We start from the raw sequence: 21,647 nt of genomic DNA on the forward strand, positions 1-21,647 counted from the left end.
TCTTCCCGTTCATCCTCAGGACAAATTGCAACCTGTACGGAACAGGAGGTTAAAGGTGCTGATTCTTCAAAGTGGGAGATTGCTAGTAAAGCGGCTGGAATGGCGAACCCGAGCACAAGGAGATGAGAAATGAGGTGCGTTTTAGAAACCTTTCCCGATCACACGGTGTACCATCTTCTGGGTTTCTCATGCATGTTTTCGATGTAGGAAGATGCCCTTGAACCTGGAGATTTGGGACCCATGGAATGGGTACCACGCAGTATTACTTTAAAGGGTCTGCCTTTGCTCACCCAACCTCACCAAACCTCTCAGCCCCAAGAGTGTCCACCCTTATGTCGCAATCAGCTGTGGGTCTAGATATGGTCAATCCAGGTGGCATCACAGCCCCTGAAGGAATTTTGTAAGAATTTCCCTCTCTTTCACTGTCTTTGTTTCACGGGTGTTTAAAAGTAATTGATTTTTATCATGGGGTTTAGCTGCTTTTCACTGCTGTGTTTATGCCGCTTTACACCCACTTGACTCACTTACAGAGAGATATCAATACATAGGTTTTAAGATTCTTACTAGTCAGATATATTCTTGGGTGGTGAATAGGGGGTGTTGAGTCCAATTCACTTAGCAAGGAGTAGGTCTTGTCTATTACCTATTGGGTTTATGGAACGGTATCTGAGCTAATTTGAAACCCTTGTTTTATGCACCACCCCACCTCACCTTTCCCGTTAAGCAGCTATAGTGTGTTTTCTAAACGTGTGTCTCTGTTCTGTTTTGTAAATCAGTTCAAGGGTAGCGGTTTTTACATTCCCTCTATAAGTGATATCTTATGATAAGTGTCTTTTTCTGTGTGACTTATTTCACTTAGAATCGTCGTACCTAAATCCACTCATCATGCTGCTACTAGCCTTATGACGTTGATTTCATGGCTGAGTGATATTCCATTGTAGATAAGGACCGCAACTTCTTTATCCAATTTTCTCATTCCTGGGATATTTAACGTGTAACGAAGTGGAGGTTCTTGTCAACAGAGCAGCCCTAAACTTTGGGGTGCCTGTGTCTTGCTGATTTTTACTTTTCCAGTTTATACGCCCATGTGTGGAAGTGCCCTGTGCTCTCTAAGCTGAGTTTTTTAGATGTTTCAGGACACACCGTACACTTCTCCAGAGTGGTTATTGGCAATTTACATCCTGCCCATCAGCGTAGCAAGGCTCCCGTTTCTCTATGGCCTGTCCTGCATTTCTGGTTTTGACACTTTATTCAGCATGGGCCTTTTGACCGATGGGAAGCGAGACTTCTTTGTAGCGCTGATTTGCCTTTCCAGGTTGCTTGGTTGGCCAAAAAGGGCGTATGCGTTTTTTCCTGAATATATTCAGGAAAAAACGCATACGCCCTTTTTGGCCAAGGGCATCATTGTCGAGGTTTTGCCGCTTTTCCTGTGCTTTAAAGGCGATTCGAATCTCCCTCCTGAAATCTGTTTCCTGCAATTCTGCCTTGCTTTCAAATCCTCTTCGTTGCCTTCCCTCAATATATTTCTGGACGAGAGTGATCATTTATAAGTCTCCAGGTTTGTGAATTGCAGTGCCCCTGAGCTCCATTTTTCAACTCGCTTTCTTGGGAGCTGGCCGCAAAAGCGCAGGATTGCTTCAGGCCCTATTCTGGTCCCGGGCGGCAGGCTGAGCCTGTGGTTAATTCTTCTTCCTAATGGGAAAATAGAGTGACCTGTGCCTGTCCCAACACCTAGAGCTAGTCTCTCATTGGTTCCCCCTCTTCCCGTCATCCTCAGGACAAATTGCAACCTGTACGGAACAGGAGGTTAAAGGTGCTGATTCTCCAAGGAGGGAGATTGCTAGTAAAGAGGCTGGAATGGCGAACCCGAGCACAAGGAGATGAGAAATGAGGTGCGTTTTAGAAACCTTTCCCGATCACACGGTGTACCATCTTCTGGGTTTCTCATGCATGTTTTCGATGTAGGAAGATGCCCTTGAACCTGGAGATTTGGGACCCATGGGATGGGTACCAGGCAGTATTACTTTAAAGGGTCTGCGTTTGCTCACCCAACCTCACCAAACCTCTCAGCCCCAAGAGTGTCAACCCTTATGTCTCAATCAGCTGTGGGTCTAGATATGGTCAATCCAGGTGGCATCACAGGCCCTGAACGAATTTTGTAAGAAATTCTCTCTCCTTCACTGTCTTTGTTTCACGGGTTTTAAAAGTAATTGATTTTTATAATATGGTTTAGCTGCTTTTCACTGCTGTGTTTATGCCGCTTTACACCCTCTTCACTTACTTACAGAGAGATATCAATACATAGGTTTTAAGATTCTTACTAGTCAGATATATTCTTGGGCGGTGAATAGGGGGTGTTGAGTCCAATTCACTGAGCAAGGAGTAGGTCTTGTCTATTACCTATTGGGTTTATGGAAAGGTATCTGAGCTAATTTGAAACCCTTGTTTTATGCACCACCCCAACTCACCTTTCCCGTTAAGCAGCCATAGTGTGTTTTCTCAACGTGTGACTCTGTTCTGTTTTGTAATTCAGTTCAAGGGTAGCGGTTTTTACATTCCCTCTATAAGTGATATCTTATGATGAGTGTCTTTTTCTGTGTGACTTATTTCACTTAGAATCGTCGTACCTAAATCCACTCATAATGCTGCTACTAGCCTTAAGACGTTGATTTCATGGCTGAGTTATATTCCATTGTACATAAGGTCCACAACTTCTTTATCCATTTTTCTCTTTCCTGGGATATTTAAGGTGTAATGAAGTGGAGGTTCTTGTCAACAGAGCAGCCCTAAACTTTGGGGTGCCTGTGTCGTGCTGATTTTTAGTTTTCCCAATTTATACGCCCATGAGTGGAAGTGCCCTATGCTCTCTAAGCTGAGTTTTTTAGATGTTTCAGGACACACCGTACACTTCTCCAGAGTGGCTGTTGGCAGTTTACATCCTGCCCATCAACGTAGCAAGGCTCCCGTTTCTCCATGGCCTGTCCTGCATTTCTGGTTTTGACACTTTATTCAGCATGGCCCTTTTGACCGATGGGAAGCGAGACTTCTTTGTAGCGCTGATTTGCCTTTCCAGGTTGCTTGGTTGGCCAAAAAGGGCGTATGCGTTTTTTCCTGAATATATTCAGGAAAAAACGCATACGCCCTTTTTGGCCAAGGGCATCATTGTCGAGGTTTTGCCGCTTTTCCTGTGCTTTAATGGCGATTCGAATCTCCCTCCTGAAATCTGTTTCCTGCAATTCTGCCTTGCTTTCAAATCCTCTTCGTTGCCTTCCCTCAATATATTTGTGGATGAGAGTTATCATTTATAAGTCTGCAGGTTTGTGAATTGCAGTGCCCCTGAGCTCCATTTTTCAACTCGCTTTCTTGGGAGCTGGCCGCAAAAGTGCAGGATTGCTTCAGGCCCTACTCTGGTTCCGGGCGGCAGGCTGAGCCTGTGGTTAATTCTTCTTTCTGATGGGAAAATACAGTGACCTGTGCCTGTCCCAACACCTACAGCTAGTCTCTCATTGTTTCCCCCTCTTCCAGTTCATCCTCAGGACAAATTGCAAGCTGTACGTAACAGGAAGTTAAAGGTGCTGATTCTCCAAGGAGGGAGATTGCTAGTAAAGCGGCTGGAATGGCGAACCCGAGCACAAGGAGATGAGAAATGAGGTGCGTTTTAGAAACCTTTCCCGATCACACGGTGTACCATCTTCTGGGTTTCTCATGCATGATTTCGATGTAGGAAGATGCCCTTGAACCTGGAGATTTGGGACCCATGGGATGGGTACCACGCAGTATTACTTTAAAGGGTCTGCGTTTGCTCACCCAACCTCACCAAACCTCTCAGCCCCAAGAGTGTCCACCCTTATGTCTCAATCAGCTGTGGGTCTAGATATGGTCAATCCAGGTGGCATCACAGGCCCTGAACGAATTTTGTAAGAAATTCTCTCTCCTTCACTGTCTTTGTTTCACGGGTTTTAAAAGTAATTGATTTTTATAATATGGTTTAGCTGCTTTTCACTGCTGTGTTTATGCCGCTTTACACCCTCTTCACTCACTTACAGAGAGATATCAATACATAGGTTTTAAGATTCTTACTAGTCAGATATATTCTTGGGTGGTGAATAGGGGGTGTTGAGTCCAATTCACTGAGCAAGGAGTAGGTCTTGTCTATTACCTATTGGGTTTATGGAAAGGTATCTGAGCTAATTTGAAACCCTTGTTTTATGCACCACCCCAACTCACCTTTCCCGTTAAGCAGCCATAGTGTGTTTTCTCAACGTGTGACTCTGTTCTGTTTTGTAATTCAGTTCAAGGGTAGCGGTTTTTACATTCCCTCTATAAGTGATATCTTATGATGAGTGTCTTTTTCTGTGTGACTTATTTCACTTAGAATCGTCGTACCTAAATTCACTCATAATGCTGCTACTAGCCTTAAGACGTTGATTTCATGGCTGAGTTATATTCCATTGTACATAAGGTCCACAACTTCTTTATCCATTTTTCTCTTTCCTGGGATATTTAAGGTGTAACGAAGTGGAGGTTCTTGTCAACAGAGCAGCCCTAAACTTTGGGGTGCCTGTGTCTTGCTGATTTTTAGTTTTCCCAATTTATACGCCCATGAGTGGAAGTGCCCTATGCTCTCTAAGCTGAGTTTTTTAGATGTTTCAGGACACACCGTACACTTCTCCAGAGTGGCTGTTGGCAATTTATATTCTGCCCATCAGCGTAGCAAGGCTCCCGTTTCTCCATGGCCTGTCCTGCATTTCTGGTTTTGACACTTTATTCAGCATGGCCCTTTTGACCGATGGGAAGCGAGACTTCTTTGTAGCGCTGATTTGCCTTTCCAGGTTGCTTGGTTGGCCAAAAAGGGCGTATGCGTTTTTTCCTGAATATATTCAGGAAAAAACGCATACGCCCTTTTTGGCCAAGGGCATCATTGTCGAGGTTTTGCCGCTTTTCCTGTGCTTTAAAGGCGATTTGAATCTCCCTCCTGAAATCTGTTTCCTGCAATTCTGCCTTGCTTTCAAATCCTCTTCGTTGCCTTCCCTCAATATATTTGTGGACGTGAGTGATCATTTATAAGACTGCAGGTTTGTGAATTGCAGTGCCCCTGAGCTCCATTTTTCAACACGCTTTGTTGGGAGCAGGTCGCAAAAGCGCAGGATTGCTTCAGGCCCTATTCTGGTCCCGGGCGGCAGGCTGAGCCTGTGGTTAATTCTTCTTCCTGATGGGAAAATAGAGTGACCTGTGCCTGTCCCAACACCTAGAGATAGTCTCTCATTGGTTCCCCCTCTTCCCGTTCATCCTCAGGACAAATTGCAACCTGTACGGAACAGGAGGTTAAAGGTGCTGATTCTTCAAAGTGGGAGGTTGCTAGTAAAGCGGCTGGAATGGCGAACCCGAGCACAAGGAGATGAGAAATGAGGTGCGTTTTAGAAACCTTTCCCGATCACACGGTGTACCATCTTCTGGGTTTCTCATGCATGTTTTCGATGTAGGAAGATGCCCTTGAACCTGGAGATTTGGGACCCATGGGATGGGTACCACGCAGTATTACTTTAAAGGGTCTGCGTTTGCTCACCCAACCTCAACAAACCTCTCAGCCCCAAGAGTGTCCACCCTTATTTTTGAATCAGCTGTGGGTCTAGATATGGTCAATCCAGGTGGCATCACAGCCCCTGAACGAATTTTGTAAGAATTTCTCTCTCTTTCACTGTCTTTGTTTCACGGGTGTTTAAAAGTAATTGATTTTTATAATGGGGTTTAGCTGCTTTTCACTGCTGTGTTTATGCCGCTTTACACCCACTTGACTCACTTACACAGAGATATCAATACATAGATTTTAAGATTCTTACTAGTCAGATATATTCTTGGGCGGTGAATAGGGGGTGTTGAGTCCAATTCACTGAGCTAGGAGTATGTCTTGTCTATTACATATTGCGTTTATGGAACGGTATCTGAGCTAATTTGAAACCCTTGTTTTATGCATCACCCCACCTAACCTTTCCCGTTAAGCAGCCATAGTGTGTTTTCTAAACGTGTGACTCTGTTCTGTTTTGTAATTCAGTTCAAGGGTAGCGGTTTTTACACTCCCTCTATAAGTGATATCTTATGATAAGTGTCTTTTTCTGTGTGACTTATTTCACTTAGAATCGTCGTACCTAAATCCACTCATCATGCTGCTACTAGCCTTATGACGTTGATTTCATGGCTGAGTGATATTCCATTGTAGATAAGGACCGCAACTTCTTTATCCATTTTTCTCTTTCCTGGGATATTTAACGTGTAACGAAGTGGAGGTTCTTGTCAACAGAGCAGCCCTAAACTTTGGGGTGCCTGTGTCTTGTTGATTTTTACTTTTCCAATTTATACGCCCATGAGTGGAAGTGCCCTGTGCTCTCTAAGCTGAGTTTTTTAGATGTTTCAGGACACACCGTACACTTCTCCAGAGTGGTTATTGGCAATTTACATCCTGCCCATCAGCGTAGCAAGGCTCCCGTTTCTCTATGGCCTGTCCTGCATTTCTGGTTTTGACACTTTACTCAGCATGGGGCTTTTGACCGATGGGAAGCGAGACTTCTTTGTAGCGCTGATTTGCCTTTCCAGGTTGCTTGGTTGGCCAAAAAGGGCGTATGCGTTTTTTCCTGAATATATTCAGGAAAAAACGCATACGCCCTTTTTGGCCAAGGGCATCATTGTCGAGGTTTTGCCGCTTTTCCTGTGCTTTAAAGGCGATTCGAATCTCCCTCCTGAAATCTGTTTCCTGCAATTCTGCCTTGCTTTCAAATCCTCTTCGTTGCCTTCCCTCAATATATTTCTGGACGAGAGTGATCATTTATAAGTCTCCAGGTTTGTGAATTGCAGTGCCCCTGAGCTCCATTTTTCAACTCGCTTTCTTGGGAGCTGGCCGCAAAAGCGCAGGATTGCTTCAGGCCCTATTCTGGTCCCGGGCGGCAGGCTGAGCCTGTGGTTAATTCTTCTTCCTAATGGGAAAATAGAGTGACCTGTGCCTGTCCCAACACCTAGAGCTAGTCTCTCATTGGTTCCCCCTCTTCCCGTCATCCTCAGGACAAATTGCAACCTGTACGGAACAGGAGGTTAAAGGTGCTGATTCTCCAAGGAGGGAGATTGCTAGTAAAGAGGCTGGATTGGCGAACCCGAGCACAAGGAGATGAGAAATGAGGTGCGTTTTAGAAACCTTTCCCGATCACACGGTGTACCATCTTCTGGGTTTCTCATGCATGTTTTCGATGTAGGAAGATGCCCTTGAACCTGGAGATTTGGGACCCATGGGATGGGTACCAGGCAGTATTACTTTAAATGGTCTGCGTTTGCTCACCCAACCTCACCAAACCTCTCAGCCCCAAGAGTGTCCACCCTTATGTCTCAATCAGCTGTGGGTCTAGATATGGTCAATCCAGGTGGCATCACAGGCCCTGAACGAATTTTGTAAGAAATTCTCTCTCCTTCACTGTCTTTGTTTCACGGGTTTTAAAAGTAATTGGTTTTTATAATATGGTTTAGCTGCTTTTCACTGCTGTGTTTATGCCACTTTACACCCTCTTCACTTACTTACAGAGAGATATCAATACATAGGTTTTAAGATTCTTACTAGTCAGATATATTCTTGGGCGGTGATTAGGGGGTGTTGAGTCCAATTCACTGAGCAAGGAGTAGGTCTTGTCTATTACCTATTGGGTTTATGGAAAGGTATCTGAGCTAATTTGAAACCCTTGTTTTATGCACCACCCCAACTCACCTTTCCCGTTAAGCAGCCATAGAGTGTTTTCTCAACGTGTGACTCTGTTCTGTTTTGTAATTCAGTTCAAGGGTAGCGGTTTTTACATTCCCTCTATAAGTGATATCTTATGATGAGTGTCTTTTTCTGTGTGACTTATTTCACTTAGAATCGTCGTACCTAAATCCACTCATAATGCTGCTACTAGCCTTAAGACGTTGATTTCATGGCTGAGTTATATTCCATTGTACATAAGGTCCACAACTTCTTTATCCATTTTTCTCTTTCCTGGGATATTTAAGGTGTAACGAAGTGGAGGTTCTTGTCAACAGAGCAGCCCTAAACTTTGGGGTGCCTGTGTCTTGCTGATTTTTAGTTTTCCCAATTTATACTCCCATGAGTTGGAGTGCCCTATGCTCACTAAGCTGAGTTTTTTAGATGTTTCAGGACACACCGTACACTTCTCCAGAGTGGCTGTTGGCAGTTTACATCCTGCCCATCAACGTAGCAAGGCTCCCGTTTCTCCATGGCCTGTCCTGCATTTCTGGTTTTGACACTTTATTCAGCATGGCCCTTTTGACCGATGGGAAGCGAGACTTCTTTGTAGCGCTGATTTGCCTTTCCAGGTTGCTTGGTTGGCCAAAAAGGGCGTATGCGTTTTTTCCTGAATATATTCAGGAAAAAACGCATACGCCCTTTTTGGCCAAGGGCATCATTGTCGAGGTTTTGCCACTTTTCCTGTGCTTTAAAGGCGATTCGAATCTCCCTCCTGAAATCTGTTTCCTGCAATTCTGCCTTGCTTTCAAATCTTCTTCGTTGCCTTCCCTCAATATATTTGTGGATGAGAGTTATCATTTATAAGTCTGCAGGTTTGTGAATTGCAGTGCCCCTGAGCTCCATTTTTCAACTCGCTTTCTTGGGAGCTGGCCGCAAAAGCGCAGGATTGCTTCAGGCCCTACTCTGGTTCCGGGCGGCAGGCTGAGCCTGTGGTTAATTCTTCTTTCTGATGGGATAATACAGTGACCTGTGCCTGTCCCAACACCTACAGCTAGTCTCTCATTGTTTCCCCCTCTTCCAGTTCATCCTCAGGACAAATTGCAAGCTGTACGTAACAGGAAGTTAAAGGTGCTGATTCTCCAAGGAGGGAGATTGCTAGTAAAGCGGCTGGAATGGCGAAACCGAGCACAAGGAGATGAGAAATGAGGTGCGTTTTAGAAACGTTTCCCGATCACACGGTGTAGCATCTTCTGGGTTTCTCATGCATGTTTTCGATGTAGGAAGATGCCCTTGAACCTGGAGATTTGGGACCCATGGGATGGGTACCACGCAGTATTACTTTAAAGGGTCTGCGTTTGCTCACCCAACCTCACCAAACCTCTCAGCCCCAAGAGTGTCCACCCTTATGTCTCAATCAGCTGTGGGTCTAGATAAGGTCAATCCAGGTGGCATCACAGCCCCTGAACGAATTTTGTAAGAATTTCTCTCTCTTTCCCTGTCTTTGTTTCACGGGTTTTTAAAAGTAATTGATTTTTATAATGGGGTTTAGCTGCTTTTCACTGCTGTGTTTATGCCGCTTTACACCCACTTGACTCACTTACAGAGAGATATCAATACATAGGTTTTAAGATTCTTACTAGTCAGATATATTCTTGGGCGGTGAATAGGGGGTGTTGAGTCCAATTCACTGAACTAGGAGTAGGTCTTGTCTATTACCTATTGGGTTTATGGAACGGTATCTGAGCTAATTTGAAACCCTTGTTTTATGCATCCTCCCACCTCACCTTTCCCGTTAAGCAGCCATAGTGTGTTTTCTAAACGTGTGACTCTGTTCTGTTTTGTAATACAGTTCAAGGGTAGCGGTTTTTATGTTCCCTCTATAAGTGATATCTTATGATAAGTGTCTTTTTCTGTGTGACTTATTTCACTTAGAATCGTCGTACCTCAATCCACTCATCATGCTGCTACTAGCCTTATGACATTGATTTCATGGCTGAGTGATATTCCATTGTACATAAGGACCACAACTTCTTTATCCATTTTTCTCTTTCCTGGGATATTTAAGGTGTAACGAAGTGGAGGTTTTTGTCAACAGAGCAGCCCTAAACTTTGGGGTGCCTGTGTCTTGCTGATTTTTATTTTTCCCAATTTATACGCCCATGAGTGGAAGTGCCCTATGCTCTCTAAGCTGAGTTTTTTAGATGTTTCAGGACACACCGTACACTTCTCCAGAGTGGCTGTTGGCAATTTACATCCTGCCCATCAGCGTAGCAAGGCTCCCGTTTCTCCATGGCCTGTCCTGCATTTCTGGTTTTGACACTTTATTCAGCATGGCCCTTTTGACCGATGGGAAGCGAGACTTCTTTGTAGCGCTGATTTGCCTTTCCAGGTTGCTTGGTTGGCCAAAAAGGGCGTATGCGTTTTTTCCTGAATATATTCAGGAAAAAACGCATACGCCCTTTTTGGCCAAGGGCATCATTGTCGAGGTTTTGCCGCTTTTCCTGTGCTTTAAAGGCGATTTGAATCTCCCTCCTGAAATCTGTTTCCTGCAATTCTGCCTTGCTTTCAAATCCTCTTCGTTGCCTTCCCTCAATATATTTGTGGACGAGAGTGATCATTTATAAGACTGCAGGTTTGTGAATTGCAGTGCCCCTGAGCTCCATTTTTCAACTCGCTTTGTTGGGAGCAGGTCGCAAAAGCGCAGGATTGCTTCAGGCCCTATTCTGGTCCCGGGCGGCAGGCTGAGCCTGTGGTTAATTCTTCTTCCTGGTGGGAAAATAGAGTGACCTGTGCCTGTCCCAACACCTAGAGATAGTCTCTCATTGGTTCCCCCTCTTCCCGTTCATCCTCAGGACAAATTGCAACCTGTACGGAACAGGAGGTTAAAGGTGCTGATTCTTCAAAGAGGGAGATTGCTAGTAAAGCGGCTGGAATGGCGAACCCGAGCACAAGGAGATGAGAAATTAGGTGCTTTTTAGAAACGTTTCCCGATCACACGGTGTACCATCTTCTGGGTTTCTCATGCATGTTTTCGATGTAGGAAGTTGCCCTTGAACCTGGAGATTTGGGACCCATGGGATGGGTACCACGCAGTATTACTTTAAAGGGTCTGCGTTTGCTCACCCAACCTCACCAAACCTCTCAGCCCCAAGAGTGTCCACCCTTATGTCGCAATCAGCTGTGGGTCTAGATATGGTCAATCCAGGTGGCATCACAGCCCCTGAACGAATTTTGTAAGAATTTCCCTCTCTTTCACTGTCTTTGTTTCACGGGTGTTTAAAAGTAATTGATTTTTATCATGGGGTTTAGCTGCTTTTCACTGCTGTGTTTATGCCGCTTTACACCCACTTGACTCACTTACAGAGAGATATCAATACATAGGTTTTAAGATTCTTACTAGTCAGTTATATTCTTGGGCGGTGAATAGGGGGTGTTGAGTCCAATTCCCTGAACTAGGAGTAGGTCTTGTCTATTACCTATTGGGTTTATGGAACGGTATCTGAGATAATTTGAAACCCTTGTTTTATGCATCATCCCACCTCACCTTTCCCGTTAAGCAGCCATAGTGTGTTTTCTAAACGTGTGACTCTGTTCTGTTTTGTAATTCAGTTCAAGGGTAGCGGTTTTTACACTCCCTCTATAAGTGATATCTTATGATACGTGTCTTTTTCTGTGTGACTTATTTCACTTAGAATCGTCGTACCTCAATCCACTTATCATGCTGCTACTAGCCTTATGACGTTGATTGCATGGCTGAGTGATATTCCATTGTACATAAGGACCACAACTTCTTTATCCATTTTTCTCTTTCCTGGGATATTTAAGGTGTAACGAAGTGGAGGTTCTTGTCAACAGAGCAGCCCTAAACTTTGGGGTGCCTGTGTCTTGCTGATTTTTAGTTTTCCCAATTTATACGCCCATGAGTGGAAGTGCCCTATGCTCTCTAAGCTGAGTTTTTTAGATGTTTCAGGACACACCGTACACTTCTCCAGAGTGGCTGTTGGCAATTTACATCCTGCCCATCAGCGTAGCAAGGCTCCCGTTTCTCCATGGCCTGTCCTGCATTTCTGGTTTTGACACTTTATTCAGCATGGCCCTTTTGACCGATGGGAAGCGAGACTTCTTTGTAGTGCTGATTTGCCTTTCCAGGTTGCTTGGTTGGCCAAAAAGGGCGTATGCGTTTTTTCCTGAATATATTCAGGAAAACACGCATACGCCCTTTTTGGCCAAGGGCATCATTGTCGAGGTTTTGCCGCTTTTCCTGTGCTTTAAAGGCGATTCGAATCTCCCTCCTGAAATCTGTTTCCTGCAATTCTGCCTTGCTTTCAAATCCTCTTCGTTGCCTTTCCTCAATATATTTGTGGACGATAGTGATCATTTATAAGTCTGCAGGTTTGTGAATTGCAGTGCCCCTGAGCTCCATTTTTCAACTCGCTTTCTTGGGAGCTGGCCGCAAAGGCGCAGGATTGCTTCAGGCCCTACTCTGGTCCCGGGCGGCAGGCTGAGCCTGTGGTTAGTTCTTCTTCCTGATGGGAAAATAGAGTGACCTGTGCCTGTTCCAACACCTAGAACTAGTCTCTCATTGGTTCCCCCTCTTCCCGTTCATCCTCAGGACAAATTGCAACCTGTACGGAACAGGAGGTTAAAGGTGTTGATTCTCCAAGGAGGGAGATTGCTAATAAAGTGGCTGGAATGGCGAACCCGAGCACAAGGAGATGAGAAATGAGGTGCGTTTTAGAAACCTTTCCCGATCACACGGTGTACCATCTTCTGGGTTTCTCATGCATGTTTTCGATTTAGGAAGATGCCCTTGAACCTGGAGATTTGGGACCCATGGGATGGGTACCACGCAGTATTACTTTAAAGGGTCTGCGTTTGCTCACCCAACCTCACCAAACCTCTCAGCCCCAAGAGTGTCCACCCTTATGTCGCAATCAGCTGTGGGTCTAGATATGGTCAATCCAGATGGCATCACAGCCCCTGAACGAATTTTGTAAGAATTTCCCTCTCTTTCACTGTCTTTGTTTCACGGGTGTTTAAAAGTAATTGATTTTTATCATGGGGTTTAGCTGCTTTTCACTGCTGTGTTTATGCCGCTTTACACCCACTTGACTCACTTACAGAGAGATATCAATACATAGGTTTTAAGATTCTTACTAGTCAGATATATTCTTGGGCGGTGAATAGGGGGTGTTGAGTCCAATTCACTGAACTAGGAGTAGGTCTTGTCTATTACCTATTGGGTTTATGGAACGGTATCTGAGCTAATTTGAAACCCTTGTTTTATGCATCATCCCACCTCACCTTTCCCGTTAAGCAGCCATAGTGTGTTTTCTAAACGTGTGACTCTGTTCTGTTTTGTAATTCAGTTCAAGGGTAGCGGTTTTTACACTCCCTCTATAAGTGATATCTTATGATACGTGTCTTTTTCTGTGTGACTTATTTCACTTAGAATCGTCGTACCTCAATCCACTCATCATGCTGCTACTAGCCTTATGACGTTGATTTCATGGCTGAGTGATATTCCATTGTACATAAGGACCACAACTTCTTTATCCATTTTTCTCTTTCCTGGGATATTTAAGGTGAAACGAAGTGGAGGTTCTTGTCAACAGAGCAGCCCTAAACTTTGGGGTGCCTGTGTCTTGCTGATTTTTAGTTTTCCCAATTTATACGCCCATGACTGAAAGTGCACTATGCTCTCTAGGCTGAGTTTTTTAGATGTTTCAGGACACACCGTACACTTCTCCAGAGTGGCTGTTGACAATTTACATCCTGCCCATCAGCGTAGCAAGGCTCCCGTTTCTCCATGGCCTGTCCTGCATTTCTGGTTTTGACACTTTATTCAGCATGGCCCTTTTGACCGATGGGAAGCGAGGCTTCTTTGTAGCGCTGATTTGCCTTTCCAGGTTGCTTGGTTGGCCAAAAAGGGCGTATGCGTTTTTTCCTGAATATATTCAGGAAAAAACGCATACGCCCTTTTTGGCCAAGGGCATCATTGTCGAGGTTTTGCCGCTTTTCCTGAGCTTTAAAGGCGATTCGAATCTCCCTCCTGAAATCTGTTTCCTGCAATTCTGCCTTGCTTTCAAATCCTCTTCGTTGCCTTTCCTCAATATATTTGTGGACGATAGTGATCATTTATAAGTCTGCAGGTTTGTGTATTGCAGTGCCCCTGAGCTCCATTTTTCAACTCGCTTTCTTGGGAGCTGGCCGCAAAGGCGCAGGATTGCTTCAGGCCCTACTCTGGTCCCGGGCGGCAGGCTGAGCCTTTGGTTAGTTCTTCTTCCTGATGGGAAAATAGAGTGACCTGTGCCTGTTCCAACACCTAGAACTAGTCTCTCATTGGTTCTCCCTCTTCCCGTTCATCCTCAGGACAAATTGCAACCTGTACGGAACAGGAGGTTAAAGGTGTTGATTCTCCAAGGAGGGAGATTGCTAATAAAGTGGCTGGAATGGCGAACCCGAGCACAAGGAGATGAGAAATGAGGTGCGTTTTAGAAACCTTTCCCGATCACACGGTGTACCATCTTCTGGGTTTCTCATGCATGATTTCGATGTAGGAAGATGCCCTTGAACCTGGAGATTTGGGACCCATGGGATGGGTACCACGCAGTATTACTTTAAAGGGTCTGCGTTTGCTCACCCAACCTCACCAAAACTCTCAGCCCCAAGAGTGTCCACCCTTATGTCGCAATCAGCTGTGGGTCTAGATATGGTCAATCCAGGTGGCATCACAGCCCCTGAACGAATTTTGTAAGAATTTCCCTCTCTTTCACTGTCTTTGTTTCACGGGTGTTTAAAAGTAATTGATTTTTATCATGGGGTTTAGCTGCTTTTCACTGCTGTGTTTATGCCGCTTTACACCCACTTGACTCACTTACAGAGAGATATCAATACATAGGTTTTAAGATTCTTACTAGTCAGATATATTCTTGGGCGGTGAATAGGGGGTGTTGAGTCCAATTCACTGAACTAGGAGTAGGTCTTGTCTATTACCTATTGGGTTTATGGAACGGTATCTGAGCTAATTTGAAACCCTTGTTTTATGCATCATCCCACCTCACCTTTCCCGTTAAGCAGCCATAGTGTGTTTTCTAAACGTGTGACTCTGTTCTGTTTTGTAATTCAGTTCAAGGGTAGCGGTTTTTACACTCCCTCTATAAGTGATATCTTATGATACGTGTCTTTTTCTGTGTGACTTATTTCACTTAGAATCGTCGTACCTCAATCCACTCATTATGCTGCTACTAGCCTTATGACGTTGATTTCATGGCTGAGTGATATTCCATTGTACATAAGGACCACAACTTCTTTATGCATTTTTCTCTTTCCTGGGATATTTAAGGTGTAACGAAGTGGAGGTTTTTGTCAACAGAGCAGCCCTAAACTTTGGGGTGCCTGTGTCTTGCTGATTTTTATTTTTCCCAATTTATACGCCCATGAGTGGAAGTGCCCTATGCTCTCTAAGCTGAGTTTTTTAGATGTTTCAGGACACACCGTACACTTCTCCAGAGTGGCTGTTGGCAATTTACATCCTGCCCATCAGCGTAGCAAGGCTCCCGTTTCTCCATGGCCTGTCCTGCATTTCTGGTTTTGACACTTTATTCAGCATGGGCCTTTTGACCGATGGGAAGCGAGACTTCTTTGTAGCGCTGATTTGCCTTTCCAGGTTGCTTGGTTGGCCAAAAAGGGCGTATGCGTTTTTTCCTGAATATATTCAGGAAAAAACGCATACGCTCTTTTTGGCCAAGGGCATCATTGTCGAGGTTTTGCCGCTTTTCCTGTGCTTTAAAGGCGATTCGAATCTCCCTCCTGAAATCTGTTTCCTGCAATTCTGACTTGCTTTCGAATCCTCTTCGTTGCCTTCCCTCAATATATTTGTGGACGAGAGTGATCATTTATAAGTCTGCAGGTTTGTGAATTGCAGTGCCCCTGAGTTCCATTTTTCAACTCGCTTTCTTGGGAGCTGGCCGCAAAAGCGCAGGATTGCTTCAGGCCCTATTCTGGTCCCGGGCGGCAGGCTGAGCCTGTGGTTAATTCTTCTTCCTGATGGGAAAATAGAGTGACCTGTGCCTGTCCCAACACCTAGAGATAGTCTCTCATTGGTTCCCCCTCTTCCCGTTCATCCTCAGGACAAATTGCAACCTGTACGGAACAGGAGGTTAAAGGTGCTGATTCTTCAAAGTGGGAGATTGCTAGTAAAGCGGCTGGAATGGCGAACCCGAGCACAAGGAGATGAGAAATGAGGTGCGTTTTAGAAACCTTTCCCGATCACACGGTATACCATCTTCTGGGTTTCTCATGCATGTTTTCGATGTAGGAAGATGCCCTTGAACCTGGAGATTTGGGACCCATGGGATGGGTACCACGCAGTATTACTTTAAAGGGTCTGCGTTTGCTCACCCAACCTCACCAAACCTCTCAGCCCCAAGAGTGTCCACCCTTATGTCGCAATCAGCTGTGGGTCTAGATATGGTCAATCCAGGTGGAATCACAGCCCCTGAACGAATTTTGTAAGAATTTCCCTCTCTTTCACTGTCTTTGTTTCACGGGTGTTTAAAAGTAATTGATTTTTATCATGGGGTTTAGCTGCTTTTCACTGCTGTGTTTATGCCGCTTTACACCCACTTGACTCACTTACACAGAGATATCAATACATAGGTTTTAAGATTCTTACTAGTCAGATATATTCTTGGGCGGTGAATAGGGGGTGTTGAGTCCAATTCACTGAACTAGGAGTAGGTCTTGTCTATTACCTATTGGGTTTATGGAACGGTATCTGAGCTAATTTGAAACCCTTGTTTTATGCACCACCCCAACTCACCTTTCCCGTTAAGCAGCCATAGTGTGTTTTCTCAACGTGTGACTCTGTTCTGTTTTGTAATTCAGTTCAAGGGTAGCGGTTTTTACATTCCCTCTATAAGTGATATCTTATGATGAGTGTCTTTTTCTGTGTGACTTATTTCACTTAGAATCGTCGTACCTAAATCCACTCATAATGCTGCTACTAGCCTTAAGACGTTGATTTCATGGCTGAGTGATATTCCATTGTACATAAGGTCCACAACTTCTTTATCCATTTTTCTCTTTCCTGGGATATTTAAGGTGTAACGAAGTGGAGGTTCTTGTCAACAGAGCAGCCCTAAACTTTGGGGTGCCTGTGTCTTGCTGATTTTTAGTTTTCCCAATTTATACGCCCATGAGTGGAAGTGCCCTATGCTCTCTAAGCTGAGTTTTTTAGATGTTTCAGGACACACCGTACACTTCTCCAGAGTGGCTGTTGGCAGTTTACATCCTGCCCATCAACGTAGCAAGGTTCCCGTTTCTCCATGGCCTGTCCTGCATTTCTGGTTTTGACACTTTATTCAGCATGGCCCTTTTGACCGATGGGAAGCGAGACTTCTTTGTAGCGCTGATTTGCCTTTCCAGGTTGCTTGGTTGGCCAAAAAGGGCGTATGCGTTTTTTCCTGAATATATTCAGGAAAAAACGCATACGCCCTTTTTGGCCAAGGGCATCATTGTCGAGGTTTTGCCGCATTTCCTGTGCTTTAAAGGCGATTCGAATCTCCCTCCTGAAATCTGTTTCCTGCAATTCTGCCTTGCTTTCAAATCCTCTTCGTTGCCTTCCCTCAATATATTTGTGGATGAGAGTTATCATTTATAAGTCTGCAGGTTTGTGAATTGCAGTGCCCCTGAGCTCCATTTTTCAACTCGCTTTCTTGGGAGCTGGCCGCAAAAGCTCAGGATTGCTTCAGGCCCTACTCTGGTTCCGGGCGGCAGGCTGAGCCTGTGGTTAATTCTTCTTTCTGATGGGAAAATACAGTGACCTGTGCCTGTCCCAACACCTACAGCTAGTCTCTCATTGTTTCCCCCTCTTCCAGTTCATCCTCAGGACAAATTGCAAGCTGTACGTAACAGGAAGTTAAAGGTGCTGATTCTCCAAGGAGGGAGATTGCTAGTAAAGCGGCTGGAATGGCGAACCCGAGCACAAGGAGATGAGAAATGAGGTGCGTTTTAGAAACCTTTCCCGATCACACGGTGTACCATCTTCTGGGTTTCTCATGCATGATTTCGATGTAGGAAGATGCCCTTGAACCTGGAGATTTGGGACCCATGGGATGGGTACCACGCAGTATTACTTTAAAGGGTCTGCGTTTGCTCACCCAACCTCACCAAACCTCTCAGCCCCAAGAGTGTCCACCCTTATGTCTCAATCAGCTGTGGGTCTAGATATGGTCAATCCAGGTGGCATCACAGGCCCTGAACGAATTTTGTAAGAAATTCTCTCTCCTTCACTGTCTTTGTTTCACGGGTTTTAAAAGTAATTGATTTTTATAATATGGTTTAGCTGCTTTTCACTGCTGTGTTTATGCCGCTTTACACCCTCTTCACTCACTTACAGAGAGATATCAATACATAGGTTTTAAGATTCTTACTAGTCAGATATATTCTTGGGCGGTGAATAGGGGGTGTTGAGTCCAATTCACTGAGCAAGGAGTAGGTCTTGTCTATTACCTATTGGGTTTATGGAAAGGTATCTGAGCTAATTTGAAACCCTTGTTTTATGCACCACCCCAACTCACCTTTCCCGTTAAGCAGCCATAGAGTGTTTTCTCAACGTGTGACTCTGTTCTGTTTTGTAATTCAGTTCAAGGGTAGCGGTTTTTACATTCCCTCTATAAGTGATATCTTATGATGAGTGTCTTTTTCTGTGTGACTTATTTCACTTAGAATCGTCGTACCTAAATCCACTCATAATGCTGCTACTAGCCTTAAGACGTTGATTTCATGGCTGAGTTATATTCCATTGTACATAAGGTCCACAACTTCTTTATCCATTTTTCTCTTTCCTGGGATATTTAAGGTGAAACGAAGTGGAGGTTCTTGTCAACAGAGCAGCCCTAAACTTTGGGGTGCCTGTGTCTTGCTGATTTTTAGTTTTCCCAATTTATACGCCCATGAGTGGAAGTGCCCTATGCTCTCTAAGCTGAGTTTTTTAGATGTTTCAGGACACACCGTACACTTCTCCAGAGTGGCTGTTGGCAATTTACATTCTGCCCATCAGCGTAGCAAGGCTCCCGTTTCTCCATGGCCTGTCCTGCATTTCTGGTTTTGACACTTTATTCAGCATGGCCCTTTTGACCGATGGGAAGCGAGACTTCTTTGTAGCGCTGATTTGCCTTTCCAGGTTGCTTGGTTGGCCAAAAAGGGCGTATGCGTTTTTTCCTGAATATATTCAGGAAAAAACGCATACGCCCTTTTTGGCCAAGGGCATCATTGTCGAGGTTTTGCCGCTTTTCCTGTGCTTTAAAGGCGATTTGAATCTCCCTCCTGAAATCTGTTTCCTGCAATTCTGCCTTGCTTTCAAATCCTCTTCGTTGCCTTCCCTCAATATATTTGTGGACGAGAGTGATCATTTATAAGACTGCAGGTTTGTGAATTGCAGTGCCCCTGAGCTCCATTTTTCAACTCGCTTTCTTGGAGCAGGCTGCAAAAGCGCAGGATTGCTTCAGGCCCTATTCTGGTCCCGGGCGGCAGGCTGAGCCTGTGGTTAATTCTCCTTCCTGATGGGAAAATAGAGTGACCTGTGCCTGTCCCAACACCTAGAGATAGTCTCTCATTGGTTCCCCCTCTTCCCGTTCATCCTCAGGACAAATTGCAACCTGTACGGAACAGGAGGTTAAAGGTGCTGATTCTTCAAAGTGGGAGATTGCTAGTAAAGCGGCTGGAATGGCGAACCCGAGCACAAGGAGATGAGAAATGAGGTGCGTTTTAGAAACCTTTCCCGATCACACGGTGTACCATCTTCTGGGTTTCTCATGCATGTTTTCGATGTAGGAAGATGCCCTTGAACCTGGAGATTTGGGACCCATGGGATGGGTACCACGCAGTATTACTTTAAAGGGTCTGCGTTTGCTCACCCAACCTCACCAAACCTCTCAGCCCCAAGAGTGTCCACCCTTATGTCGCAATCAGCTGTGGGTCTAGATATGGTCAATCCAGGTGGAATCACAGCCCCTGAACGAATTTTGTAAGAATTTCCCTCTCTTTCACTGTCTTTGTTTCACGGGTGTTTAAAAGTAATTGATTTTTATCATGGGGTTTAGCTGCTTTTCACTGCTGTGTTTATGCCGCTTTACACCCACTTGACTCACTTACACAGAGATATCAATACATAGGTTTTAAGATTCTTACTAGTCAGATATATTCTTGGGCGGTGAATAGGGGGTGTTGAGTCCAATTCACTGAACTAGGAGTAGGTCTTGTCTATTACCTATTGGGTTTATGGAACGGTATCTGAGCTAATTTGAAACCCTTGTTTTATGCACCACCCCAACTCACCTTTCCCGTTAAGCAGCCATAGTGTGTTTTCTCAACGTGTGACTCTGTTCTGTTTTGTAATTCAGTTCAAGGGTAGCGGTTTTTACATTCCCTCTATAAGTGATATCTTATGATGAGTGTCTTTTTCTGTGTGACTTATTTCACTTAGAATCGTCGTACCTAAATCCACTCATAATGCTGCTACTAGCCTTAAGACGTTGATTTCATGGCTGAGTGATATTCCATTGTACATAAGGTCCACAACTTCTTTATCCATTTTTCTCTTTCCTGGGATATTTAAGGTGTAACGAAGTGGAGGTTCTTGTCAACAGAGCAGCCCTAAACTTTGGGGTGCCTGTGTCTTGCTGATTTTTAGTTTTCCCAATTTATACGCCCATGAGTGGAAGTGCCCTATGCTCTCTAAGCTGAGTTTTTTAGATGTTTCAGGACACACCGTACACTTCTCCAGAGTGGCTGTTGGCAGTTTACATCCTGCCCATCAACGTAGCAAGGTTCCCGTTTCTCCATGGCCTGTCCTGCATTTCTGGTTTTGACACTTTATTCAGCATGGCCCTTTTGACCGATGGGAAGCGAGACTTCTTTGTAGCGCTGATTTGCCTTTCCAGGTTGCTTGGTTGGCCAAAAAGGGCGTATGCGTTTTTTCCTGAATATATTCAGGAAAAAACGCATACGCCCTTTTTGGCCAAGGGCATCATTGTCGAGGTTTTGCCGCTTTTCCTGTGCTTTAAAGGCGATTCGAATCTCCCTCCTGAAATCTGTTTCCTGCAATTCTGCCTTGCTTTCAAATCCTCTTCGTTGCCTTCCCTCAATATATTTGTGGATGAGAGTTATCATTTATAAGTCTGCAGGTTTGTGAATTGCAGTGCCCCTGAGCTCCATTTTTCAACTCGCTTTCTTGGGAGCTGGCCGCAAAAGCTCAGGATTGCTTCAGGCCCTACTCTGGTTCCGGGCGGCAGGCTGAGCCTGTGGTTAATTCTTCTTTCTGATGGGAAAATACAGTGACCTGTGCCTGTCCCAACACCTACAGCTAGTCTCTCATTGTTTCCCCCTCTTCCAGTTCATCCTCAGGACAAATTGCAAGCTGTACGTAACAGGAAGTTAAAGGTGCTGATTCTCCAAGGAGGGAGATTGCTAGTAAAGCGGCTGGAATGGCGAACCCGAGCACAAGGAGATGAGAAATGAGGTGCGTTTTAGAAACCTTTCCCGATCACACGGTGTACCATCTTCTGGGTTTCTCATGCATGATTTCGATGTAGGAAGATGCCCTTGAACCTGGAGATTTGGGACCCATGGGATGGGTACCACGCAGTATTACTTTAAAGGGTCTGCGTTTGCTCACCCAACCTCACCAAACCTCTCAGCCCCAAGAGTGTCCACCCTTATGTCTCAATCAGCTGTGGGTCTAGATATGGTCAATCCAGGTGGCATCACAGGCCCTGAACGAATTTTGTAAGAAATTCTCTCTCCTTCACTGTCTTTGTTTCACGGGTTTTAAAAGTAATTGATTTTTATAATATGGTTTAGCTGCTTTTCACTGCTGTGTTTATGCCGCTTTACACCCTCTTCACTCACTTACAGAGAGATA

This window comes from Balaenoptera physalus (genome assembly GCF_965194825.1).
Source record: "Balaenoptera physalus genome assembly, contig: HAP1_SCAFFOLD_1002, whole genome shotgun sequence".
Taxonomy (NCBI): domain Eukaryota; kingdom Metazoa; phylum Chordata; class Mammalia; order Artiodactyla; family Balaenopteridae; genus Balaenoptera; species Balaenoptera physalus.